The sequence below is a fragment of the Octodon degus genome, unplaced genomic scaffold (genome assembly GCF_000260255.1).
Source record: "Octodon degus isolate 3935 unplaced genomic scaffold, OctDeg1.0 scaffold00087, whole genome shotgun sequence".
Classification (NCBI taxonomy): Eukaryota; Metazoa; Chordata; class Mammalia; order Rodentia; family Octodontidae; genus Octodon; species Octodon degus.
In genome coordinates this window covers 2,776,046-2,783,365 of record NW_004524663.1, presented here as the reverse complement: position 1 = coordinate 2,783,365, position 7,320 = coordinate 2,776,046, and positions in this window count along the sequence as shown.

Sequence of the window (7,320 nt, the reverse complement as noted above, 5' to 3'; positions counted from 1 at the left end):
TTTTTTTTTTTTTGGTAGAACCAGGGATTGAACTCAGGTCCTTGTGCTTGCCAGGGAAGCGCTTATTCCACTGAGCCATCTCCCTGGCTCCCAGGCTGCTCTTGAACTCATGATTTTCCTGCTTCTGCCTCCTGAGCCCTGGCACAATAAGCACGTGCTAGCAAATCACTCAGTGTTATGGGTTGATTTCATTCCCCCACAGTTTGTGTGGTGAAATCCTAGCACCAAGCCTGCAGAATGGGGCCTCACTTGGGACCAAGGTCCATGTAGGTGATGCTGATGAAGACGAAGTCCTTCCCTGGAGTAGCGTGAACATGTGTGTCTTGCTCCAAAGGGGAAATTTGGAGACTGTGCACAGGGAGGGTGGCTGTGAAAGTGAGAGTAGAGCTTGGGGTGTCCTCCAACCCAAGGGCAGCGAAGTGGCCAGCACCTCTCTCCCATGAGCTGGCCAAGAACACAGAATGGGTCCTCTCTCAGAGCCTGGAGAAGGACCAGCCCTGTGGGCACCCTGACTTTGGGCTTCTAGCCTCTGGAATTGTGAGATGATACTGTTAAACCGCCTGGTTTATGGTACTGGATTAAGGCAGCCAGGACAAAGTAGTACACTTAGAATTTTTCTTCCTTTTTTTATTTTTAAAAATCTTCTATTTATTCGGTACAGGGTCTTGCCACATGCAACTCAGATTTGTAGTATCTTCTAGTCTCAGCCTCCCCAGTGCTGGTACTGCAGGTATGTGCTACCATGCCCGGTTTCGGTGGCTGGCCCAGAGTGCCTGGAACTCCAGGACTGGCTTGGCATATGGTACCAGGGATTGAACCCGTGTCCTTGCACTTGCTAGGCAGATGCTTAGAACACTGAGCTATCTCCCTGGCCCCTTTCTTCCTTCTTATACTGGGGGAATGGAACTCAGGGCCCTTGCATGGAGCTACACCCCCAGCCCTTTTATTATTATTGTTATTATTATTATTATTATTATTATTTATGAATTTAGGACAGGGTCTACAAGGTGTAAAGGTCCCACTATGTAGATTGGACTCGTAGTGATCCTCCTGTTTTCAGCCTCTAAGTGCTGGAATTACAGGTGTGTGCCACCATGCCCAGTCTCAATCCTCCTCAGTGCCCTCTGGGGGCCGGGGCGGAACTGCGGGCTGGGGATCAAGCCCTGGCCTCTGCGCTCTGCCAGAGCAGGAGCTTTAGTCTGCTGAGTTGTCTGGCCGGCCCTCCCAGCCCTTTTAAAATTTGAGGTAGGATCTTGCTAAATTGCCAGACTGAGTTCAGATTTGCACTCTTTCGGCCTCAGCCTCTCAGAGTCTTGGGGTTACAGAGATGTACCACTAAAGTGTTTAACACTTGAGACAAAGGGTGTTGGAGGTTCTGATTTAGAGTAAGGCCCTTCTGGAGTGACTGCATGGTATCACAATGTCTGTCCGTCCCAGTAACGCGTTGAAAGGTGCTGTCAGTAGCAGCCCAAGGCTTGGAAGAAGTGACTTAAAATCTAGAAAGTAATGCACTAGAAGTTCGAAAAGAGTCCACATTAACCACTAGTGATAGAAACAAACAAAAACAACAAAAAAACAGTAAAAAAGGAATAGTTGCTAAGATTTCCAATGATAAGGATGTGGTAAGCCAGGCCTTTCTGTATGAGGTGAACCATGTTCTGGCTTTATAATCATGTGTAGTACTATAAACAAGTAATAACAAATGAGCTCCAGAGACATTGCTCTTCTCCCGACCTCCGTCAGTGTCTCCTTCAAGGAAAACTCATGCTTATTTAAATCTAAGAGTCTGGCAGCGAATTATTATTTTCTAGGGCACATTGTTGAATGTTGCAAGTTGCATATTAATATGCAGATTCATGAGCACAGACAAGTTGCTTTTAGAAAACTATGTCAAGCATTCCTTGTAAAAATAAATGAACTGAGCATAGCGAATAGGAGGGCTCCTGATGCAAGGCGCTAGCTGGGCCCAAGTCTCGTTCTTGTCATTTGAGTTGCGGGGATGCAGCCTGTGAGCCAGGACTCCTCAGAAGCTCTATACAAGGAGAGCAATATGATATATGAGTGCTTAGAAAGCCCGTGTCCTCCTTCACTGGAGGGTCCACCCCGTGCACTCGAATGCCCTTGTTCTCTGGGTGCTTCCTGGCATAGCCTCTCCGTGTGGTCCTCAGTTTCCTGCACCGCAGGACCCTGTCATCCTTTGAACCCCTAGACTCATGAGCTCCATGCTCTATTTCTTAGGCAACTACACAGTAGCAGGAAACCACGATTATGCTTTTACTATAGCAGGATTTACAACTCCACTGGGCGAATCCTTTTCCTAACTTCTCCATCTTGGCACGCTCACTGCTGGACACCCAGCTGGTGCTCACCCTTTTTTTTTGAATAAAGAATCAGCCAGGTGTGGCTGCGGCATCAACCACATGAAAGGCTGAGGCAGAAGAACCACCCGAGTCCAGGAATTCAGTATCAGCCTGCACAGTATATTGAGAATTATTCTCAATAAAAAAGGCAATGTCTATATATCTTACAATTTCTCTGCCTATACAATTTCAAATTAAAATATTTGGAAGGGCAAGGGACATTGTTTATTCTTCTTAGTGGGAGCAATAGCCAGGGTTAGGAAATGATATTTATTCTAAATATTTAAATAATATTTAAATGATATATCTCCCCAATCTCTCAGCTCTCTCAAAGCCAATCCAATGGGGAAAAAAAACCCAATATATTTAAAAATGAAGAATGAAACCATGGTGCTATACACCTTTAGTGTGCAGAATGGTTGCCCCCGCCTCTCCTTTCTAATCGGATTGCTACCATAAGCCTTTCCTGCCAAGGCATTTTGGAGCTATCAATACTTTTTCTACATCCTTTAACGTAGGTGTCCAAGGTGGTTCTAGTCCACTTAGGTGGTGAATGGGAGAAGGAACCCCGAGGTAGGAGGCGGTGGGGAGTGGCAGGGCCCCTGTGGTGTGGGAGATGTGTTCTTTCACCTACTACAGCACTCAGGGCGAAAGGCTCAGGTTATTCAAGCCGCACGGGCATACAGTGCTTATCACCACATTTTCAGAGGTTTCAAGAGCAACCAGAAATCTAGAAGTATATGTGAAATCTATTCAGAAACCCTGCATCGGCACGCATCCTTTGCTGGCTAGCTACGGTCCTACAGGCCCTCAGCTTGTAAGCACGCTTACCTGCAGCATAGTTTAGGAAGCCCTGCAAGCAGTTCTATCCAGGGTCCCCTCAAGTTCTCAGCTCGAGGACGTGCAGACAAATAAACTCACAAGGAAGTCCAAGTCATGTTTTAAACTACTGAGTTTTTTTTTTTATTGCAAAACATTTGTTACAGAAATTTCAGAAAGTTTTTCCCGTGGTATCTGCCAACTTCTGTTTTGAATTTTACGTCTAAACATACAAGCTCAAAGTGCATTGTGAATCCAGTAATAGATCTTTTAAAAAGAACAATTCCTCTAAGGATTTATATATATTTATAGTGTCAATAGATATGCAAACCGCTGTCTATCCATTAGCAAACCCAATTTCAAAATCATTGTATGTATAGGAATTCATTTAAAAATGAGATCTGAATAATTTCCCCCTTATAAACTATGGTTAGAACATTTACATTAAGAGTCTAAGTGCTGGGTTATGGAATGGCTGTGAGTTGAGTATTCTGCACACACTGTATTACACAGTGGTAGCAGCAATAGAAACTCAGGTCAGATGGTGTGGTGAAGGAAGCAGGCGGGCAAGTCTTCACACAGTGCCACAGTGCCCTTCCTCTGCTGGTCCCTCCCACAGATCCTGCCTTGGGGTCCAGGGTGATGTGATTAATGAACGGGCATACACACATCATTCCGGAGATCTGGAGTAACCCTGCATAGAGTGAGCTCCTTCTACCCTGCTCCCAGTTCTCTGTATTTCAGGTGTACACTCATTCATTAAGTCAGGATCAGCAAACTGTGACCCTGGTTGGCTCTAAATCAGAGGTCTCAGTTCTGTCCCCGGGGATGCTGTTGGCAGACACACTTGTGCAGCCGGCGCGGTCTGTGAGAAGATGTGTTTGAGCTGGGCTCAAACTGAGTGCCCTATTCTTATGGTCCAAGCTACTCAGGAGGCTAAGACAGGAGAATCCTGTGAGCCCAGGAGTTTGAGATGAGCCTGGGCGACACAGCGAGACCATGTCATAAAAAGAAAAAGAGGAAGAAACAAGATCCCAATCTGAATACCTTTGTGGTGGCGTGTGGGTTTTCTCAGCCCTCCAGAGCCTATTTCTGTTGTCTTCCACTGTGCCTGTTCCCACCTCTCTGTTCTTCTGGAGCTGGCCCCAAGACTGAGTCTGCGGTCCCTCCATCTAGACACGAATGCTGACGATGCGCACTAAGCTAGTGAAGGTGTGAGAGACTCTTTTGGGATTCAAGTAGGCAAAGAATTGGATGCGGCAGATGTGTATGCAAGCCAAGTCAGGAGAGACTGAGTTAGTGGGAAGATCCGGCCTCAGTTACAGCCTGAATAGTTGGCTTTTATCAAGCAGTTGCTGTTTTGCTTGCTCTGTTGGACTACAGGTACTGAGGTTATGGGAGTCAGGGTCTGTTGGCCTCACAAAGAGCTAGTGTTGGGCTGAGAGAAAGAAGGGCAGAAAGGGGTGAAGAAGGCTGAGTTTCACTCTCTTCTCAGCAGCCTCCTCTCCTGGATGGCTGAGGTCATGGCTGGCCCTGAAGCCTTCCAACTCCTGTGGACTTGGAGGCACACAGGTCATTTTCCTTTCCAGTATACAGACTGCCAATACATAAGGCGCTACAGACCTAAGGGGCCCGGTGAGACTTGGTAAATTAGGAAAGGAAGACTCATCCCACTTTTATTGCATTTGGATTACCTGGTCGCCTAATTGTCTCTTAGCTCATACATTGAAATGATTACATCTCGGTTTTGTTAGCAATGATATGTACAAGGAGACCATCAGTGAAAGGTAACTCAATTACTTTCTGGGAAAAAAAAAATATTTAAAAAGTTTGTTTTTCTTAAATCAGAACCAAGTCCTTTGGATAATTTCAATCAGAAACAGAATGTTCGATTTGTGTGTGTGTGTGTGTGTGTGTGTGTGTGTGTGTGTGTGTGTGTGTGAGAGAGAGAGAGAGAGAGAGAGAGAGAGAGAGTGTTTCCCCCCATTCATTTTAGGAGCACTCATTCCAACGACTGCAAATTGTCTCCTCTTTTCCTGACATCTGTCCAATGGCTCCTGCTGATGAAATGGTGATTTCTTTAAAGAGTAATCTATTCAGAGTCACCTAGTGCTCAGTCACCCAGCTCCCACTCCCAGGCCAGACTCCCCACAGAAGGAGACAGTCACAGGAGGAGAGAGATTGCACATCCTGTCAGGGGACAGCTCCTTCATAATGACCTGCTGACATCTGCCTTGTCATAATGGGATCTTTTGCTTTCAACTCTGGTCTTGCATTTCCACCCTGTAGCTCTAAAGAATCCGAAAGGTGTCACAGGCACATGAACTCCTAGACCTTGGTAATGTCAAACGGCACTAGCTCACCAGGTCCAGGCCCCATGGCTATATAACCTAAAGTTGCTACTTTCATATTATTTATTCAAAACGTAAAAAGAGATTGATAAAACTCCCTAATAATTTGTTTTTAATTTTAAAAAAATTGAACATAATCCCTAGTGTAAGAAGCCCAACAATTGGAGTATGTTCCTCCTGGGTTCAAGCCTCACAGCAGGCAATAGTAAAACGTTAAATGCCTTAGAAAGTCAAAAGAGATCCATAAAGGCATGCGTACATTTTGTTGACACAAGATTAAGACTGGGTTTGGAGAAGGATTACTTCATTTAAGTCACATTGTTATTGTTAAAGATAGTGAGTTATAATGCAATATCTAGACCAAGTAGATAGCCTCCTACACACTAGCATCGCTCTGGAGAAATGACATAGTATTACTAAGTGAACATATTTATAAAATATTGTGCACTGCTTCTGCATTGGGTCAGCAGATGTAAACAAACAGCTAGCTCAACTGGAGCTTAAAATAGGAAGTTCGTTTGTCATATAGTCTTTTGCATAACATGCCAGTCTATGTTTCACAGAATCACAACTTGCCTGCCACACTCAAGGGGCTTGGCTAAGCATGTACACCAGCTTCTACCAATATTTTACAGTGATCTGAAGGAATGTGAAAAACATAAAACAGGTCAGGAACAAAAATACCCATTTCATGAGGATGCTGAATAACATGGAATGGGGAACATAATTAATCCTTGCAACATGTGCTTCTTTATTGAATGTTACAGATTTATAAATAATTATAAAGCTGTCCTGTAACGTTCATTAATACAACCACATGCTACAGCTATGCTGGGTTATACACAGGTTACATATATGTTAACATGTGTTTTATAATACAGCGTTGCCCAACACATCCTATGGCTTAGCCTATAGATACGCATGATGGATGACTGGATAATATTCTCTTTAAAGAAATTAAACAGCCCAGACATTCAGTAAGATTAGACTTTACAGCCTCAGAATAAAACAAAAACCATGAAAATCTATCCAGTTATCTACCATAATATTATCTATAGAAACCATATTTTAAGATACATTTGAAACATTCAGAAAAAAACACATCTTGTGTTTTTATGAGTACATTTTTTTCCACTTGATTATTCTTACACATATATTTTAAAAAGGTAACTTTCAAAGTACTAAATAATTTCCTGGTCCTGCAAGCTTAGACTTAAAAAAAAATCCAGTTCTGTAAAGTGCTGCGTTCAGATTGCTAATGTACCTTTTGGCCTGCAGAAATACACAAACTAGCTGTGACAACTGTATTCAAGCTTTCCAGCTCCCCACTTCAATCCATCAAGAAGGGGGGTTTGGAATATAAATATAAAGTATGTGGGTTAATCAGGAAACCTTCATGGTCATTTTCATAAAACAACCTTAATTTTTCCCCCCAAAGGAACAAGTAATTTAGAACAAATCATTACATATAGTAGTGTATAAAAATTGGCACCTCTGAAGCAGATGATTAAACCCAAGCCATTGCTTCCTTGAGCTTGCTATGACTTATTTATGGTCCTCACTAACTTGCTGCTCACGAGTTGCTTAATTCACAGAGACAGATAATTAAAATCTCCTCGATCAGGGACATGGTAGAATAAACGAGCTGAGCACAAGTTGACTGTACAAGGCCACAGAATCAATGCCACACTGGAGCATAGAGAACCCGAATGTAGAAGTGATGGGACTGAAGAACCACACGTGTATGTACACAGGAAAGAGACGGCTTGTGAGAGCTACACAGTTTGTGT